General features: G+C 35.2%; 1 long non-coding RNA gene across 1 annotated transcript in view; it reads right to left on the bottom strand.

The window, feature by feature from the left end:
- LOC143227270 (uncharacterized) overlaps window positions 1-21,594 on the bottom strand; it is a 51,311-nt gene extending 29,717 nt beyond the window's left edge. Inside the window, exon 1 of the long non-coding RNA XR_013014974.1 lies at window positions 21,527-21,594. This is a non-coding gene — a long non-coding RNA (uncharacterized LOC143227270). The remainder of the gene's footprint in view (window positions 1-21,526) is intronic.
- Window positions 21,595-22,545: the final 951 nt, after the last annotated feature.

Here is a 22,545-nt window from a genome sequence, read left to right as displayed (position 1 = left end):
GACAGATGAAAGCAACAAAAACACGTTTGTTTTTCTCAACTTTGTTTTACTTATCATTGAAACAGATCACTTACGGGAATTTCACCAGTTACATCTCGTATATTTAAAACTGTCTTTGGTCTTCTGGCAACTTTCTCAGAAGCTTGGTATATCCATCCAACTTTGTTTATGTGGTTCTTAGATAAGCGATATATAGAGAACAATATTCAGCCAGTAACTAAACACAAATTTCCAGCAAGATAATAATAACTAGAGATACGTTGTATCAGTAATAATGCAACAGTGCAAACAAATGTAACCATCTTAGAAAGATGTCATATTATGTCTATACGTGAATAATATTAAACTCCCACGGATAGAATATGGCATTAGATAAAACATGCCTTATGTAAGCTATGGAATATGCGGGAGAAAAAATGTTTATGTGATATATGGTACTGGGCAAAACTTGGTATTCTAAGCCATAACATTGAACAAAACTCGCTTATCTCAGTTACCTAAATACGTTTGTAAAGTTTGAAAAAAGCTTGTTATAAGTATAAGTAAAACATGTAAAAGAAGTAAATTAAGTAAAACATGTAACAGAAGTAAATCTAGTATTAAATGAGAAATGTTCACAAAGATATATGACGTAGATTCAGTAACGTTAACAGGAACAGAGTGTTTAGTTTCTTATTAGAAACTTGGGATAAAAGGACTTAATTATTCATAAGCTGTCTAGCTACTTACATGTGTCTAGTTTGAATCATTGAAGATTCCATTACGAGGGATACTACCGTTACAAATAAGAATAAAACAAATACCTGGCAGTTTAAGTGTCATGACCCTGGTCCTGAAAAAGAGTTGGTGGTAGAAACTTGTATAGTAACAACAACGAGAGAACTGAAAACATGAACCCCCAGGAGATTTTAACTCTCTGTGGGATGAAGCTGCCCACTTATGGCCAGTAGAAACATTCGGTCTGTCAGTTCACAAAAACCCTTCTCTACCGACAACAGCAGGATAAACCAACACGTCAGATACTCCGTGAAACCAGAGAAATTCTAAGGCAGAATCGTAAAGTTGTAAATCATGAAGACAGCATTTTATTTTTTTTAAGCTACTAGAACTCTTTTATAACAAGGTGATAGTTCTGTGTTACGTAAATCTGTATGACAGAAACCTGGTGTTTCTTATAAATAACTGTGGTATTATTTTTCATTCAGTGTAACACAGACTGGGACCTGTGTTGGTTCCGGCATTCAGTATAACATATAATGATGTCTATGTTGGTTCCTGCATTCAGTATAACATATAATGATGTCTATGTTGGTTGTTCCTGCATTCAGTATAACATATAATGATGTCTATGTTGGTTCATGTATTCAGTATAACATATAATGATGTCTATGTTGGTTCATGTATTCAGTATAACATACAATGATGTCTATGTTGGTTCATGTATTCAGTATAACATATAATGATGTCTATGTTGGTTCATGTATTCAGGATAACATATAATGATGTCTATGTTGGTTCCTGCATTCAGTATAACATATAATGATGTCTATGTTGGTTCCTGCATTCAGTATAACATATAATGATGTCTATGTTGGTTCCTGCATTCAGTATAACATATAATGATGTCTATGTTGGTCCCTGCAATCAGTATAACATATAATGATGTCTATGTTGGTTCATGTATTCAGTATAACACATAATGATGTCTATGTTCGTTCCTGCATTCAGTATAACATATAATAATGTCTATGTTGGTTCATGTATTGAGTATAAAATACAATGATGTCTATGTTGGTTCCTCCATTCAGAATAACATGCAATGATGTCTATATTGGTTCATGTATTGAGTATAAAATACAATGATGTCTATGTTGGTTCCTCCATTCAGAATAACATGCAATGATGTCTATATTGGTTCATGTATTCAGTATAAAATACAATGATGTCTATGTTGGTTCCTGCATTCAGTATAACATACAATGATGTCTACGTTGGTTCATGTATTCAGTATAACATATAATGATGTCTATGTTGGTTCATGTATTCAGGATAACATATAATGATGTCTATGTTGGTTCCTGCATTCAGTATAACATATAATGATGTCTATGTTGGTTCCTGCATTCAGTATAACATATAATGATGTCTATGTCGGTCCCTGCAATCAGTATAACATATAATGATGTCTATGTTGGTTCATGTATTCAGTATAACACATAATGATGTCTATGTTCGTTCCTGCATTCAGTATAACATATAATAATGTCTGTGTTGGTTCCTGCATTCAGTATAAAATACAATGATGTTTATGTTGGTTCCTCCATTCAGAATAACATGCAATGATGTCTATATTGGTTCATGTATTCAGTATAAAATACAATGATGTCTATGTTGGTTCCTGCATTCAGTATAACATACAATGATGTATATGTTGGTTCCTGCATTCAGGATAACATATAATGATGTCTATGTTGGTTCATGTATTCAGTATAACATATAATGACGTCTATGTTGGTTCATGTATTCAATATAACATATAATGATGTCTATGTTGGTTCATGTATTCAGTATAACATATAATGATGTCTATGTTGGTTCATGTATTCAGTATACCATACAATGATGTCTATGTTGGTCCCTGTATTCAGTATAACATACAATGATGTCTATGTTGGTTCATGTATTCAGTATAACATATAATGATGTCTATGTTGGTTCATGTATTCAGTATAACATATAATGATGTCTATGTTGGTTCATGTATTCAGTATACCATACAATGATGTCTATGTTGGTCCCTGTATTCAGTATAACATACAATGATGTCTATGTTGGTTCATGTATTCAGTATAACATATAATGATGTCTATGTTGGTTCATGTATTCAGGATAACATATAATGATGTCTATGTTGGTCCCTGCATTCAGTATAACATATAATGATGTCTATGTTGGTTCATGTATTCAGTATAACATATAATGATGTCTATGTTGGTTCATGTATTCAGTATAACATATAATGATGTCTATGTTGGTTCATGTATTCAGGATAACATATAATGATGTCTATGTTGGTTCATGTATTCAGGATAACATATAATGATGTCTATGTTGGTCCCTGCATTCAGTATGACATATAATGATGTCTATGTTGGTTCATGTATTCAGTATAACATATAATGATGTCTATGTTGGTTCCTGCATTCAGTATAACATTTAATGATGTCTATGTTGGTTCATGTATTCAGTATAACATATAATGATGTCTATGTTGGTTCATGTATTCAGTATAACATATAATGATGTCTATGTTGGTTCATGTATTCAGTATAACATATAATGATGTCTATGTTGGTTCATGTATTCAGTATAACATATAATTTATGTCTTTGTGCTGCTGCTTTCTTTGCAGATTAAACGTGTCGTGAATGAACAACATTTAACTGAAGTGTTGACAAATGTTGAATTTCTAGTTGCTCACCTTGTGATTGCTTATTCTAGAGATTTTTAGTTAAAACTTGTAAATGTTTGTTTTTGGAATAAACAGTAACGACGTATTTAAGTAAAGAGGGCGTTGTTTCTACTTCAACTGTGCTGTCTTTTTGTTCGTAAAAATATAAAATGGACAACTAGTCTACTTGTTCTGTCTCAGAGTGTATATTAACACGAGCATTTTTGCTTTGCTTAAATGTCGGTTCCTGCTACAAAACTATTATTGAAACTTAAAGGTAAATTTCATCATACGTACGTTTCAAATGTATTTCTAGTTATTTATTACCTTGATTGGTCAAGTAGCAAGACGCAATTGTTCTAGTAATGTTATGTTTGTACATTACCAAATAATGAAGCATCGTTTATTCAATCGTGTTTTGTTACACAACAGTTACGAATACATTGTGTTACTAGACACTTAGCCACCCGCTAGTACAGCCGTATGTCTCCGGATTTACAACGCTAAATTCAGGGGTTCGATTCCCCTCGGTGGGCTCAGCAGATAAGCAGATAGTCCAATGTGGCTTTGCTATAAAAAAAGAAACACATACTAGATACTTAGATGGGGCTTAATATGGATTTTCTCATTCACTTCTTAGCCGAAACCGGAAATGGAAGTACTCACTGGTTACTTAGCTAATACCGGATACGGATGTACTCTTTGTTTGCTTAATCCGAAACCGCTTACGGAAATGTTTGTTTTTTGGAATTTCGCACAAAGCTACTCGAGGGCTATCTGTGCTAGCCGTCCCTAATTTAGCAGTGTAAGACTAGAGGGAAGGCAGCTAGTCATCACCACCCACCGCCAACTCTTGGGCTACTCTTTTACCAGCGAATAGTGGGATTGGGCGTTACATTATAACGCCCCCACGGCTGAAAGGGCGAGCATGTTTGGCGCAACGGGGATGCGAACCCGCGACCCTCAGATTACGAGTCGCACGTCTTAATACGCTTGGCCATACCGGGCCACTTATGGAAATACTCACTGGTTGCTCAACCCGAAACCTGGTATAGAAGTTTTTAGTGGTTACTTAGCCAAAACCGGATATCAAAATTCTCATTCACTGCTTAGCTCATAATCGGATACGGAAGAGCTGTAAATAGAAATACTGACTGGTTGCCAAGTTCAGAGACGACAATGATAATATTGACTAGTTGCTGAGAAATGGAAGCACTGACGGTTGCTTTATCCAGAAGCCGGATATGGAGCTAATAACTGATTGGTTTAGTCCGGGATTGGAACAGAAAGTAGTTATTGAAATTTTCTACGCTGTACATGTAATGTCTTTCTGTGTCGGTAGCGCTTATCAAATTAGAGTTTAGAACAAAATATTTATTTACTATTTGTACAATTAGTCGTTAGTAAGAACTGACTGAGTATCAGGGCAAAGTTAACGATAAAGATAAGTCAGTTTACATGAAATGAACGCACGTGCTTTTAATAATGCTTTCTAATATGGGAATAATATTACATGAACGTTATGTCTGTTGCGATTATGTATTCTTATTTATATAATTACACATAGCGCTATAATTACCTATTTATTTAAACACAGTCCCTAAACCGACACGTAGTTGTAGCACGTGACATTTGTACCTCACGTCTGGCCACACACGAATTTTGTGGGAAAGAAAATATCAGAACAAAACACTTGTCTTATCAGAATAACAACATTAGTGTAGTTACAGACCACGCCTTATGTCAACACGTGTTAAGCCTAATAATCACTCCACTCGACAGCCAAAACTTCAGAGTGGATCAAAGTGTGCCCTCTGGCGGAAGCGTACGTGCATTAGGCCTATTTTGACAAATGATGGAGATGAGAGGGGAAGTTAGGAACAGACGTTTAGTGGATGCAATAAAAGGTTACAAGCAGATAACACCAGGTGCCAAAACTTTAAATACACCACCGATTATTTGTTTAACTACACAAATAAAATTGTGTTCAGGCTGTTTGTTAATTCTTTGAAAACTTAGGTGTTGTTATTATTTATAATCTATAGAAAGCTGTCGTATGACGTGACGACTACAGTCCTCTTGAAAGGTTAGAAAACGTTTCGAACGGCGTAAAACGAGAGTTTTATTGATTGTTGATTGATTACTGATTCATTCGGTTTCTTACTCAAGGGATAAACATTCTGAGTTTGTGTTTTAATATAGCAAAGACAAAAAAGTGCCGTGTCCGCTGGAACATTAATAAGTAACGAAGTTGTGTTTGTTTATTTGCACGCTAGTTTCTATTTCCAAAACTGTTTGTGACAAGTGCGTTAGCGATGGAAAACCGACTTTAGTACATAGCAGAATTGTTAATTTCCTTGGTATATAATTTGTTTTATTATCTGACAGTAACAGTGCTTTATATACATTTTCAAAACGAGACTCAGAACTCGGGCGCTTTAGAATAGTTGACTTGTCCTTTTCAGGAGAATTTTAAAGTGCTTGATATAGTTAGTTGGCCTCTAACTGTTGGCTAGTTGAAAGCAATTAATATGATAAGTAATTTTATGACTTGTATGGGTTTTTGAACAAATTATTTCATTTTGTAATAATAATTACCAAATTGATTATGTGAAATAAAAACACTTGTAAGAATTTCAAGCTACAATATTTGATTACCTACTCCAACTTGCTGCTTTATTTCGTTTTCACTACACTGAAACAATCACCCTTACTTTTATCATAAGCTTCTCTTAACTAAACAAAAAATCCTCCACCGGTACAGCGAGTAAGTCTACGGATTTACAACCCTAAAATCAGGGGTTCGATTCCTCTCGGTGGGCTCAGCAGATATCCCGATGTGTCTTTGCTATACGGAAAACCCACACACTAAACGAGAAAACCTCTACGAATTAAACTGTACGAATACAGTTAAACAATGGCGCCTCTACATTATAATGTGTGATTACATTTCAAAGCATCGGGCACCTTAGACGCAATTACAGACTCACCATTGGCAATTATAGTAAACAAGCCTTATATAGAATCCATTCACATACGTATAATAGGCAAGAACACTAGCTTCGTGTGCAACGAATTAACTCCAGCTTCAAGGCAAGAAATAACAGCGTAATTTTATTATACGTACTTTTCACATTGTACCTTGACAAACCTCTGACGAGGCCTGCGTCAATGTATGCTTATTACAGCAGTACCTAAATTATTCTTTCTTTTATCAGAAAGTAATAAAAATCACTCATTCATAGACCATACTTTGAAATACTACTCAAGAAATATTTTTCATTATCGGTAAAATGACAGCCATCTACCAACACATGCATAATTTATTCTGGTTTTTTTTATACTTTGACAAATTAGAGTTAAAACGTTTCGACTCTCTAACAAAAACGTGGACGCCCAGACACCAGTCTATATATGCTCCTATATGTATATATCCATCAATACAAAGCTACATAATGTACCAACCACGGATTTCGAAGCCTGTTTATAATGTCGGTACATTTTCTCCTAAGCTATTTGGGTCATCACCTAAATAGAGTTTACATCAAACTTTATTTACTTGTGAACTCGGACCTACCTTTAGTTATGTGGGATTTCAATCCAAGAAGTCATTTTTTTTTACACTAGACTTTGTGTTTATCTTGTTACTGAATAATAACAGACAATAAAAACTTTAAAAGTTTGTAAAATAACAATCACTTCTTCATTGTCCAAGTCTTTCCTATGTAATTTAACTTATATTTTATTTTCAGTATAAAATCATTTTAGACAGCTAGAGTATTTTGTATCTGGTATTATCAATTTATCAGTATAAAATGTTGTAAACTAAGTCACAAGAAAAATCTCAAATTCGTGAGCATTTTCCACGGAAAGCTAGCATTTAGAAATACACGAAATTATGTCAGACAAGGTCTGGTGTTACAATGTGCATACGACACAAATAACTTCTTCAGGTCAGACAAGGTCTGGTGTTACAATGTCCACACTACACACATAACATCTTCAAGTCAGATAAGGTCTGGTGTTACAATGTGCATACTACACACATAACATCTTCAGGTCATACAAGGTCTGGTGTTACAATGTGCATGCTACACATATAACATCTTCAGGTCAGACAAGGTCTGGTGTTACAATGTGCACACTACACACATAACATCTTCAAGTCAGATAAGGTCTGGTGTTACAATGTGCATGCTACACATATAACGTCTTCAGGTCAGACAAGGTCTGGTGTTACAATGTGCATGCTACACATATAGCATCTTCAGGTCAGACAAGGTCTGGTGTTACAATGTGCATACTACACACATAACATCTTCAGGTCATACAAGGTCTGGTGTTACAATGTGCATGCTACACATATAACATCTTCAGGTCAGACAAGGCCTGGTGTTACAATTTGCATGCTACACATATAACATCTTTAACAGTGAAATACTTCTTTATAACTAAAACTACCATTCATGTTAGTATCTTTATTATACGAGACCAATCAGATATACCACTAATATAAAAAGAATAAGTAGAACACGAAACACCACCAATTGAAGGGTATCAAGAGGAACATTAAACACCACCAATATAAACGGTATTAATAGGAACATAAAACACCACCAATATAAACGGTATTAATAGGAACATTAAACACCACCAATATAAACGGTATTAATAGGAACATTAAACACCACCAATATAAACGGTATTAATAGGAACATGAAATAGAAACAATATAAATAATATTAATAGAAACATGAAACACCACCAATATAAACGGTAACAATAGGAACATGAAACACCACCAATATAAACGGTAACAATAGGAACATGAAACACCACCAATATAAACGGTAACAATAGGAACATGAAACACCACCAATATAAACGGTAACAATAGGAACATTAAACACCACCAATATAAACGGTAACAATAGGAACATTAAACACCACCAATATAAACGGTAACAATAGGAACATTAAACACCACCAATATAAACGGTATTAATAGGAACATGAAATAGAAACAATATAAATAATATTAATAGAAACATGAAACACCACCAATATAAACGGTAACAATAGGAACATGAAACACCACCAATATAAACGGTAACAATGGAACATGAAACACCACCAATATAAACGGTAACAATAGGAACATGAAACACCACCAATATAAACGGTAACAATGAGACATTAAACACCACCAATATAAACGGTAACAATAGGAACATTAAACACCACCAATATAAACGGTAACAATAGGAACATTAAACACCACCAATATAAACGGTAACAATAGGAACATTAAACAACACCAATATAAACGGTATTAATAGGAACATTAAACACCACCAATATAAACGGTATTAATAGGAACATTAATCACCATCAATATAAACGGTATTAATAGGAACATTAAACACCACCATTATAAACGGTAACAATAGGAACATGAAACACCACCAATATAAACGGTATTAATAGGAACATGAAACACCACCAATATAAACGGTATTAATAGGAACATGAAACACCACCAATATAAACGGTATTAATAGGAACATGAAACACCACCAATATAAACGGTATTAATAGGAACATTAAACACCACCAATATAAACGGTAACAATAGGAACATGAAATAGAAACAATATAAACGGTATTAATAGGAACATTAAACACCACCAATATAAACGGTATTAATAGGAACATTAAACACCACCAATATAAACGGTATTAATAGGAACATTAAACACCACCAATATAAACGGTAACAACAGGAACATGGAACACCAACAATATAAACGGTAACAACAGGAACATGAAACACCAACAATATAAACGGTAACAATAGGAACATGAAACACCAACAATATAAACGGTAACAATAGGAACATGAAACACCAACAATATAAACGGTAACAATAGGAACATTAAACACCACCAACATAAACGGTATTAATAGGAACATGGAATACCAACAGAGACGTGTTGGTATGGTATTAATAGGAACATGAAATAACAACAGAGATGTGTTGGTATGGTATTAATAGGAACATGAAATACCAACAGAGATGTGTTGGTATGGTATTTATATAAAATACATTAGTTTTGTTTTATACAAAAATGAAAATATCAGAAGTTTTTTATGTCTTTAGCCAATAAAACGTCCACCGCTTGGTCAACGGTAAGTCTACGGATTTACAACGCTAAAATCAGGGGTTCGATTACCCACGGTGGACACAGCAGGTAGTTCGATGTGGGTTTTCTATAAGATAAAAATGCAGATAAACATATCTTGTTGTTGTTCTCCCAGGACATCATGCGATACATTGTTTACAAAATTACACTGTACAACAATATTTTTGAAAAGTTTTGCTTCCTGGAAAGTTTTTGCTGATTGTGACAGGTACCTGGTGGGTATGTACAAATATAGTTTTGGTTTTGCTTCATCACCCAGGAACTCTAAGAAATAGACAGTTAACTGTTTACCGGCAATAACGTGTTTAATCGCGTTTATGTTTCTAATACACTATTAAGTTCAACATAATTAAAAGTGTTTTGCTCCTGATTTTCGCTTGTGTTTAATGTCCGGTGCATCACGTTGCAGTGTCCAACAGTTAGTCAGCAAGCATTGATGGATTCCAGTTGCCCTAATATCGTGTTTCTATTGTAGCAATGTCCTGGTAAAACTGAAGATTTCGATGAAACTGTACGTGATGGGCAAATTTGGATGTGATTTTCGTGATCAGCAGCAAAACATCCATAAGGAACACCTAACAGTGTTCAAGAAGCAAAAACTTTGTTGTGCAGAGTAATTAATCGGACGTAAAAGTTTTATTTATTGAGCTACTTCAGTTCATAAAGTACAGTTAAAGCACTAAGAAAGTAAAGATTTTTCTATTGGCTACAATAGCAATTAATATGTAATTCTTATTATACTTTTATTAGCCGAACGTTTCGTTCATTTCTCCCGTGAAGATCCACGGTAACATCCACAGTCGACTACAAGGCAGTTTTATATATGACACTGTACAGTTCACAAACAAAGCCATTCCGAAAAAATGTATTTCGAGACAGCTGGTATGGGTATTAAAACATTTATTAAAATAAAATGAGAACAACGTTTCGACCTTCTTAGGTCATCTTCAGGGTAACAGAGAGAGAGTTTGCAACTGTAAATCTGAAGATGACCAAAGAGGGTCAAAACGTTGTTCTCTCTCTATATTTAGTAAAGTTTTAATACCCGTACCAGCTGTTTAGAAATACATTTTTACTTCAAGTGGGTTTCTCGTCGTCACGAAGCCGTTACCAGATAAAGAATAAAACGCTTCTTGCGGAGTGTGTTACGCGGGATGAACCTGATCAAACCACTTTGAATAACAAACAAGTTGAATGTAGTAAACGCGAGATGTAACGCACCTTACGTGAGATATTTTGAAAAACCAAATTTAAATTATAAAGGAAATAATTATGTTATATATTAGAAATATAAATATTCTGTACAACATTAATGAAACAGCTTTTAATAAGAAGAATTATAAGTACAATATAATTGCTAAAAGACTTCCCAGAAGGGACTGGTTCCATGTATTAAAGCCTCGTTGTTTGAATAATGTCTCTATGGACAGAAATTACTAGTAATGGAAGAAACATCTGAACAAGGTGTGTGTTTTTAATCGATCAACACTCACTCACAAGACACATTGTAACATCCATAGAATAAGACGTGAGATACGTATTAGCGTGTTGTTGAAATATTACAGTTTATTACAGTGATATCACACATTTTTAAACAGTAGTGCATAAATGTGTCACGTTGTGTGTATTTTGATTCTGATCTCTTATCATATGAAGTCGGAATATATGGTCAGTAGAATAAGGTGCAAGAAATGCCACATTTTGAAATACACCATGATATATAGTTATGATATAATTACACTACGACATATACACTACGATATAAATACATTTTGATATCTGCACTATGACATATGGAGTTGCCCATATAAATGTTTGTTTTTTTTAATTTCGTACAAAGCTACTCGAGGGCTATCTGTGCTAGCCGTCCTTAATTTAGTAGTGTAAGACTAGAGGAAAGGCAGCTAGTCATCACCACCCACCGCCAACTCTTGGGCTACTCTTTTACCAACAAATAGTGGGATTGACCGTCACATTATAACGCCCCCACGGATGAAAAGGCGAGCATGTTTGGCGCGACGGCGATGCGAACCCTCGATCCTCAGATTACGAGTCGCACGCCTTGCTTGGCCATGCTGGGCCACGGAACGATATAGATGAACTGAGAATTTATTTGATGGAAGACCATATGGATACAAAGTAAGGGTTAAACAAATCAACATGAAACACAGTTGGAAGGAAGTCCCTACTGGTATAACTTGAGAGTAATGGAAAAAAACGACCTGAAAACAAACAAATAATTAATTAATTCCAAACTGAGAAATTGAAGAATACAAGAATATCATTTGATTAGAATGACGAATGTAAAAGTGAATTTAGAATTATATAATGAAATGGAGAAAAAATACGTCGACAGATTGATATGATTTGATAAAAAGACGAAAACAATCCATTGAACCTGCGAATCTGGTAGGTGCTTCTGTGTTGTCATAGCAACACTAGTCAAATTTTAATTTTAACGTGTTTTCACATGTAGCTCACTGATTTAGCTCATCGTATTATAATTTGTAGATTATTACATTTACTGATCTGTTGGTGAAGTCTCAGGTGCATTACTTTTTGTCGACTGCATTTAGTTACCATATTACCATCTGTCAGTTTTCTGTTGTTCTCGGAATTATGGTTTTGCTTATCAAAATACGGGGATAATGATGACGTCATCTGTATACGAGTTGACAGCAACATGTTATCCACGACATCCGGATAAGATTGATGTCATAGCCTCATCTCTGTCTATAGACAAAGAAGACTATATAAATATATACATATATATGTGGGTACTGACGGGTTGAATATTGGGACCTAAACATGAGTTCCAATCTGATCAATTACATTGCATAACCTTTCTTTCATATGTCGCGGGTTCGAATTCCTGTAACACCAAATATACTCGCCCTTTCAGACGTGGGGACGTTATAATGTTTCGGTCAATCCAACTTTTAGTTGGCAAAAGGGTAGACCAAGAGTTGGCGGGGGTTGGTGATGATGACTAGCTGCCTTCCCTTTAGTGTTCCACTGCTAAATTAGGGACGGCTAGCGCAAATAGGCTTTGTGTAGCTTTGCGCGAAATGCAAAACAAACCAAGCCAAACTCTTTCATATATAACTCATTAACGACACCGACACCTAGCAGTGAAAAGCAACTATTTCTGTTTCTTAGTGAATTTCTTTCCTCCGTTGACTGAGCGATACGTCTGAAGGTTTATAACACTATCAACCCATGGTGAATGCAGCATAAATAGCCAGCCTATTGTGTAGCTTTGTACTTAGCTAGAAACAAACTATTATAATTATTTAACCTCTGGAAGTAGGCCTGACGACATACTTCCTCCATATATTAAGCAGTAGACCTGGCAACATACTTCCTCCATATATTAAGCAGTAGGCCTGACGACATACTTCCTCCATATATTAAGCAGTAGGCCTGACGACATACTTCCTCCATATATTAAGAAGTAGGCCTGGCGACATACTTCCTCCATATATTAAGCAGTAGGCCTGGCGACATACTTCCTCTATATATTAAGAAGTAGGCCTGACGACATACTTCCTCTATATATAAAGAAGTAGGCCTGACGACATACTTCCTCCGTATATTAAGCTAGCCAGAGTAACTCAGTGAGAAAGAATGCTGTGTTTGAGTGTATAAGTCAATAGTTATTTCTTGTTTCCGTATGTCAGTAGGCTAGTAAAAATGACCACATATCGCTAAGTTGCTGTTTAAGAACTGTTTTAGTCTCAGGTTTTACAAAACTAAGCCTAGACGGTTCGATCCTTCATTTTCGAACTAATCATGTTTGTCGAAACTCACGTGACAAGTAGAACGGAACAACAATACGTCCATTTACAAATATTAGAAATATTCCACAACTCATTATTTAGTTTGTTTCTTTTGTTGTTTTTAAGCATAATAAACGTCAAACTTCCAGATATTTAGTCTTAGCTTAATTCCCATCCATAACTTTAAGAGGTATAGTTTTAGTCAAACCAGACAATAAGCAAACTGACTAAAGGCGGAGATAGTAATAACATAACGCTTAGAGTGAGACGACAATTGTCTTTGTAAACAGCTTATTATATTGACGAAAACCATTACCGTGAGAAAGTATATATACTTATTACTGCTAATGGGCACATTATTATACGATAACTTAGAAAGTATTAGGAGTTTAGGAAACCATACGTGATTCAAGGAGACAGTCATGACCGCCAAGTCACGAACAGTATCAGAATTGGTGAATAATTACGTAAGTCATACCTCGTACAACACTCAACACTTTGTGGACATGAGTTTGAAATGGTGACGTCTCTTCCTGAAGATGCTATAATAATAACAACAGTAATTACTACTCGAGTTCTCCATCACTTGTCTATCGACTTCAACCGTAAAACGTTAAATGAAAGAGTTCTGATGAAAACTAACGATTACCAGCACGCGCTTGCTGTTAGCCCGCTCATATTAAAGTGAAATTGTCTCCTTAACAACGTAACAGTTATTACTGTTTTTTTTCCATAACTATTGTGTCTAATCGTGAAATGACGTTGAGTGAGTGATTTCACGTACGCCTCATAACGACTGTTTGTTTGTTTGTTGAATTTTGCGCAAAGCTACACAATGACTATCTGCACACTAGCTGTCCCTAATTTACCAGTGTAAGACTAGAGGGAAGGCAGTCAGTTAACACCACCCAGCGCTAACTCTTGGGCTACTCTTTTACCAACGAGGAATGGGATTGACCGTAACATTATAACGCCCCCACGGCTGAAAGGGCGGGCATGTTTTGTGTGACGATGATTCGAGCTCGCTACCCGCAAATTGCGGCTCGATTGCCCTAACCACCAGTCGTCGCTTCATAGCGAATACCCTATTCTGTATAGACCACAAAATATATCAATAAAAGCGATTTTCAACACTTGCAACCAGTGAAGCCGGACTTAGTAGGCTTGACATGGCTTTAACCTTGTTGTACTGGACTGTTGATGTAAGGGGCCAAGGTTCACGTTCCATTAGAACAAGGACATGCTCCGTAGTTGAAGGCCTTGCATGCGTTATAAGAGTGACTCTGAAACCTCTTTTCGATCAAAATAGTGAAAGGGTTAGCAGTAGCTACCCCCTCCCCTCTAGAAATTCAAGTAACTATAGTATAGTTCTGCACAAATGTCCAAAACAAACAACTCTAGTAGAACGCTTGGAAAACTGAATATTTTATCAACCAAGATCGGTGAGATGTTCAGAAATGGAACGACATTTAATAATATTATTTCTAAAAGTATTTATTTCAATTAAAATATATTTCCATGCGCCGTAAATATTCATTACTTCGATAACTGCCTGTGTACTGATGTACTGACATATTCCGCCTGTGGTGGTTACTTCCCTAACTAGATGTATCATTTATAACCGATCCAAGCACAACACCTCCTATCAGAATACGTACCAGTTGTACGGCGTTTATTTATAACCGATCCGAGTAAAACACCTTCTATCAGAATATGCACCAGTTGTGCTTCGTTCATTTATAATTGCTTAATATTAAATAACCTCTATCAAAAACAGTACGTTCATTAATAACTGATCAAAATATAGTTATATCCACGTTCCTTTGTAATTGAATGATAAATTAAGATGTATTGGGAGAACTACAAAAGTACGACGTTCAGTCACAACTGGTACCATCAATGTAACTTCTATTCACAACAGAACAACCTAAAGTAACATCTTTTAAAAGTGCCAGAGTAGTATGTTCATTCATAACTTACCCACGAGTAACCATTACGAATAGAGCACGCTCACTCATAAATGATCCAGATATAGTATTACACAAATGAATTACTTGTATATCCGAGTGATAAAATGCATCTACAAAGAAGCCACGACGGGATGAAAGCGTGACAAGATACGTTTAGTAACGATTACGAGTTGAAAAAGCGCGAAATATTCGGTTTTAAAAACATATACTGTCATCCTACGAGTTGGCGAAAAGTGTGATTTTTAATACATAGGTATTTATATGTATAACTCTTCTGTATATGGAAGGCAATGTAAACAAAATGTATCAACCGAGTTAAACAGATTCAAAGAAACCAGAGACAGTTTTCTAACGAAAGATAAGACCGAAACGGCATTTATATGACAGGCTTGCTAGAAAAATAGAAGCGTTTATTTTCTCGTTAGTTTGTCACAGTTGTGTCGTAAAACGAAAACAGTCGCTATTAACAAAGATTTGTATCAATCTCCCTACCCTTGAGTGACCGCTCGAAGCGAAGTCTCGAGTGACGGAACCTCTGAGCATCGAAACGCAACCTCAGCTGCTGTAAAGTTCACTTTGCGATGTTCGTTCTTTGCTTGCTATTTTTTCCTTCATTAAAGCAAATCGCCAGTCGTAGAACAGAATATTTTAAAATTCCACATGTCCCAAGCGAAAATATTTTTGCTTCCATTCGGCTTAGCGAAGTCTAACACAATTGGGGGATACCCCACGCCTCTCTCGTCATTGCCTGATCGTGTTTCAGTTCCGATTTTAGGATGCGCTTATATGATTAGACGATTCGCGGAAGGAAGCGAGGCTTCATTTCTTCTGATCAAAGAGGCTAAAAATGTAAGTGAAAATAAATTGACGAAATTGTTTGTTTCGTCCAAATATTGTAAGAAATAAAAGAGTTGTTGTACAATAGGTCACGCCAACAAAACATGATAATGTAAGTAACAACTTTCTGAGTAGCATTTAATCATGAAGGCCTTTAACTTGTTTTTACTTAACTCGTTGTTTCAACCTTCTGAGTAGCATTTAATCATGAAGGCCTTTAATTTGTTTTTACTCAAATCGTTGTTTCAACATTTTGCAGTAGAAACACAAAGAATTTTGTCACAATAAAAAACAGTCCCGACTAGATACTGGTAAATCTGCGGACTTACAACGTTAATATACTTTCGATTCACTGCAGTAGAAATAGCAGGTAGTCTCATGTTACTCTACAAAACAAAGAAAAGTCGCAGGTGGTTTATGTAGTTCATCCTTTAATAATTTGTTTATATTTATTAATGTTTAAGCAGATGTCGCTATCGAGCTCGTAATGTTTCAAAACAGGACATCGTAGTGTTATACAACACGTTCCTGTTACTTAGTAGAACTGAGCCACATATCGTTATGTTATACAACACGTTCCTGTAACTTAGTAGAACTGAGCCACATATTCTTATGTTATACAACACGTTCCTGTTACTTAGTAGAACTGAGTCACATATCGTTATGTTATACAACACGTTCCTGTAACTTAGTAGAACTGAGTCACATATCGTTATGTTATACAACACGTTCCTGTTACTTAGTAGAACTGAGCCACATATCCTTATGTTATACAACACGTTCCTGTTACTTAGTAGAACTGAGCCACATATCGTTATGTTATACAACACGTTCCTGTAACTTAGTAGAACTGAGCCACATATTCTTATGTTATACAACACGTTCCTGTTACTTAGTAGAACTGAGTCATATATCCTTATGTTATACAACACGTTCCTGTTACTTTGTAGAACTGAGTCACATATCGTTATGTTATACAACACGTTCCTGTAACTTAGTAGAACTGAGTCACATATCGTTATGTTATACAACACGTTCCTGTTACTTAGTAGAACTGAGCCACATATCCTTATGTTATACAACACGTTCCTGTTACTTAGTAGAACTGAGCCACATATCCTTATGTTATACAACACGTTCCTGTTACTTAGTAGAACTGAGCCACATATCGTTATGTTATACAACACGTTCCTGTAACTTAGTAGAACTGAACCACATATCGTTATGTTATACAACACGTTCCTGTAACTTAGTAGAACTGAGCCACATATCGTTATGTTATACAGCACGTTCCTGTAACTTAGTAGAACTGAGTCACATATCGTTATGTTATACAGCACGTTCCTGTAACTTAGTAGAACTGAGCCACATATCATTATGTTATACAACACGTTCCTGTAACTTAGTAGAACTGAGTCACATATCATTATGTTATACGGCACGTTCCTGTAACTTAGTAGAACTGAGCCACATATCATTATGTTATACAGCACGTTCCTGTAACTTAGTAGAACTGAGTCACATATCGTTATGTTATACAGCACGTTCCTGTAACTCAGTAGAACTGAGCCACATATCCTTATGCTATACAACACGTTCCTGTAACTTAGTAGAACTGAGTCACATATCGTTATGTTATACAACACGTTCCTGTAACTTAGTAGAACTGAGTCACATATCGTTATGTTATACAGCACGTTCCTGTAACTTAGTAGAACTGATCCACATATCATTATGTTATACAACACGTTCCTGTAACTTAGTAGAACTGAGTCACATATCATTATGTTATACAACACGTTTCTGTAACTTAGTAGAACTGAGCCACATATCATTATGTTATACAACACGTTCTTTCACCTGAATGACACTAATCAGCACATACATCTGTTTATGATATGCAAACTTATTTCACCTGACAGAAAAATTAATATAGTTTATGTAGAAATATCCAACATTTAGAAAGCACGAGGCAAGTTATGTTTTTGTTTGTTTTATACGTTATTCTTTTCTTGGGCAATAAACCCTAATTATGTCACACCTATTTCTGTCTATGTGTATGTTATTAATCTTCAGTTTTCCGGCTCACAAGATCTTATGTTTACCAAAGCATCATTATACAAAATAGTCCGGTAAGTTCAACTTGTTTATCTGGCTGTAGAATAGTCCGGTAAGTTCAAGTTGTTTATCTGGCTGTAGAAAAGTCTGGTAAGTTCAAGTTGTTTATCTGGCTGTAGAATAGTCTGGTAAGTTCAAGTTGTTTATCTGGCTGTAGAATAGTCTGCTAAGTTCAACTTACTAATCTGCCTGTAGAACGGTCCGATAAATTCAGTTTATTTATCTGGCTGTAGAATAGTCCGGTAAGTTCAACTTATTTATTTAACTGTAGAATAGCTCAGTAAGTTCAATTTCTTTATCTGGCTGTAAAATAGTCCGCTAAGTTCAACTTACTGTAGAACAGTCCGGTAAGTTCAATTTATTTATCTGGCTGTAGATAAAATGACATTAAAATATAACGACATAGCGTTCCTCCGAAACTGATAAAACAGCGAGAATGTATGTAGTCGACTTTCATCTCTTGTTCCAGTAGAGAACCCGCAGTGCGTGTGGGTTTATCATGGTTCAATGGTTCAATGGTTTTAGAAGATTATACATTGCTGCTTAATATCTGGTTTAGTCACAGTTCAGTGGCTAGGCCTAACATTATCTTTAGATCTTTATTATAAGATCCCAGAAACGTGACTTTGCAGTTTTTGCTGCAGAGTCGTTTGGAGGAAAAAAAGAAAAACACAAAAATCTCTTACTCAGCAGCCTGGTAGTCATCAAATTTCTAGATTTCAGGGAATTATGTTTAGATAAACATGTGTAACGAACAGAGCGAAGTCTTCACTGCGACGTTCATCAAGAGAAACTTACATATTTTAATATTTGGGGGATTTCTAGAAAGTTTCCGAAGAATTTCAAATAGAAAAAAAATTATTAAAACTGGCTCTCTACACGTAACTTAAGCTAATTCTTCCGACAAACTCTTGTGATCTCCAAACTGGAAATCATTTGCATATATATTCATAAATTCCTTTCCACGTTTTTCGTACTGACCATGCACGTTTCTATTAACGTCTGAGCTGTTAAGGTAGAGAGACACGTAGCTACAAATAGTTAACCCATGTAATCAACTCGAAACCAGAGAAAGCGAAACCACGAACGATGTCTCCCCCTTTTGACGGAAAAAAAACAACCCCGAAAAACCCAGAAGATGAGAGAACAATGTGCACGCTTGAGTTAGAAATTAAACATAACTTGAACTTAATTCTATAAACACCAAATATATATAAACAACTAAAGTTATTCACGTACGTTAACGAATTCGCTTGCTTTACTACCAACATTTTAGTGATGAAATGGAAAATTAATGAACTACAACCAACACATTAATCACATATTAGTGGAAATACAAAATGTAGCTTTCGAAAATGTTTAACCTTGAATCATGGTAAGTGTCTTTGAGGGCGTCTTCACAATATATTGTATTTACACCTTTAATTAGTATTGGTTTGTTTGTAGTAAAACACAAAGCTTCTGTCGTATCGAGATAGACGTAATTGTACCTTCTGTTATATTGATATAGATATAATAGTACCTTCCGTTGTATCGACACAGAGGTAATTGTACCTTCTGTTATATCGATACAGATATAATAGTAACTTCTGTTATATCGATACAGATATAATAGTACCTTCTGTTGTATCGATATAGCTATAATAGTACATTTTATTGTACATATATAGATATAATAGTATAAAATATAATTTTTACAGCTATCTTTATCTCTGTGTCCGTAGATTTGACGCCAGGTGGAAACGTCATTTTCATTAAATAGAAATATACGAAAATTTGGCTAGTGTTTAATCTATTATTTCGTTTTCTATGTAATGCTAGTCCTAGAAACAATATCCACAATATTTTTTATTGTAAGTCAACCGTCAGAGGTTTGTTCAGAATTTCGTATTTCACACCTATTCTAAACCTACTCTAATACGTTCGTTACTACACGACAACAATTAAAACATATCTGAGTTAACCCTCATGGTATTCTAATAACAATGTTTTTCTTTTAAAATGTTTCACACATCAGGTGATTATTATATAGTTTGTAATATTATTGTATTACACTTCGCTATGCCAATAACATAAGGACTACAACGTCTTGTAGAGTTTAAACCGCCCCCTACCGTGTAAGACTGACAGAACATCGACGTGCTGAGAAATTGTTTTTACGGTTGGGAGAAAAACTTTATGTAAGCAACTATAAACTGGGTACTAAATGAACTGGGTAAATATTAGTTCCTCAACTATAGATTAGGTGCTGGTTAAATTAGAAAGGTAGTAAAACATTAAGTATAAAGTAGGCTCTGGTTTAATTAGGTGAATACGAGATATTGTTTTTAAACTCGGTGCTGGTTCAAGTGAAAGCTCGAATAATATAAATAATAATATAATAATATAAATAATAATAATATAAATGGGAAGTGTACTTCCCATTTTTCTGATAACCACTGGTTTTATTTTTATGTACTAAAACTTTGAGTCAGTTTTAATTTGTTGGAAGTAAACCGTACAAAAGTGGACAGCTGGAACCAGAAGGGAGCTAACAACATCGCACACCTTCATCACGCAAAACCAAAACAAAACAAAACAAAACGAAAATATATCCGTATGTCCACAGTTATCAACTGGCACGAATCATTTCTGGCAGGATAATTTCTGCCAAGTTTCGTGGAAATGTTTGTCTGGGTTGTAGAGCAAAAAGAAAAAGTGGAATATCGGTGACCATGTTAACATATAGGGATGTTTTTTTTTAGATTTTCCTGACTTTCCTGTGACCTTGACATTTGACCTTGACCTCCCCTAAAATAGTCCAGATATATAATTAGTTTTGCTTAAATCCACTCAGCCGTTTAAGAGAAGTATTACTAAGAATCCCACACACAAACATAAGTCCGAAACCAAAGTAATCATCGCCTCACCGGAGCACAAGAACTCACTACATTCTCTTATACAATCTAGTTTCAGAGTTTTACCTGTTTCACTGCGCTTAATTTACCAAAAATTGTTTCAAAATAATTATAGTTTGTTTTTTGTTAATTCGAAAGTCGGTATATATTTTTGTGTTGCTTTTGTTATGTTTGTATTAATATTTATTTGTTGTCAGTTATCGGTCCTATACATTTACCACTGATCACAAGATTCGACACCTGGAAGAAACAGAACACTGAGATACTTACCGACCTGAAGCTCTTCTACTTCATGACACGAGGGGTCGCAACGGTCGTACTTCCAAAGGGTGTCTACAATGAAAGTACAGATGAAGGATCGCAGGAAGGCAACAAAAGTAACAAAAAACACACTTAGCAACTAAATTCAAAGAAGCAAATAAAACTTTAATTTTCTCAAGTTTGTTGTTCAAGAAAGTGCGATTAAAAAATAAAAGTTAATGAAAACGAAACGTAAAAGAATATTTAAAGTGGGAACTTAATCCATTAAAGTTTTATCTGATGAAATAGCAGTGAACGTTTAATTTCCTGTTACTGTAACCTTGGAAAGTAATTATAACAAATAATCACAGGTTTGAGCCTTGTCTAGTCCCATTGTTCAATTCCTCAAAAAAAAAAAAAAAAAGAAAGAAAAAGGAAATCAGAGCAAAGTAGAATATGGAAATACGCCCCTTCTAAGACTTGGATAAAATTATCTCATCGGTGTCGAGGGTGATTCTAAATTAACTATTTGTAACTCAACTGACTCAAACTTTTGTAGCTCAAACGATGAATTCATTATTATGTTTAATAAGTAGCTCTAAAACACATCGTTATCATCTTTTTGTACTACAATTCGGAAGGTCTAAGGTTCGAGCCGCGATATACCACTGAAAACGTTCCGTCCGTTTAGCTTTAACGTAGGGGCAGTACAACGATGGCAGTCAACCCTGCTAGTCGGGTAGAAGTAGCTATATAATACGCGGCAAGTACTGATGACTGTTTAACCTTTACCCTGGTCAGCAGCTCTAAATAAGAAATGACAATGTTTGGACGTTGCTGCTTTCTGAACTGGCCATTAATATCACATGTATTAAACTAATTAGGCCTAAATTACCACATTTCAGTCTTCATAACGACCTGTTGGCTTTTCCTAGTGAAGTGTTTAGTTGTAACATGGAGAAACAGGGTGCAATTGAACTGTAACATGGAGAAACAGGGTGCAATTAAACTGTAACATGGAGAAACAGGGTGCAATTAAACTCTTGATT

Source organism: Tachypleus tridentatus, chromosome 9, assembly GCF_004210375.1.
Source record: "Tachypleus tridentatus isolate NWPU-2018 chromosome 9, ASM421037v1, whole genome shotgun sequence".
Classification (NCBI taxonomy): Eukaryota; Metazoa; Arthropoda; class Merostomata; order Xiphosura; family Limulidae; genus Tachypleus; species Tachypleus tridentatus.
This window is presented reverse-complemented; position numbering and strand designations above follow the sequence as displayed.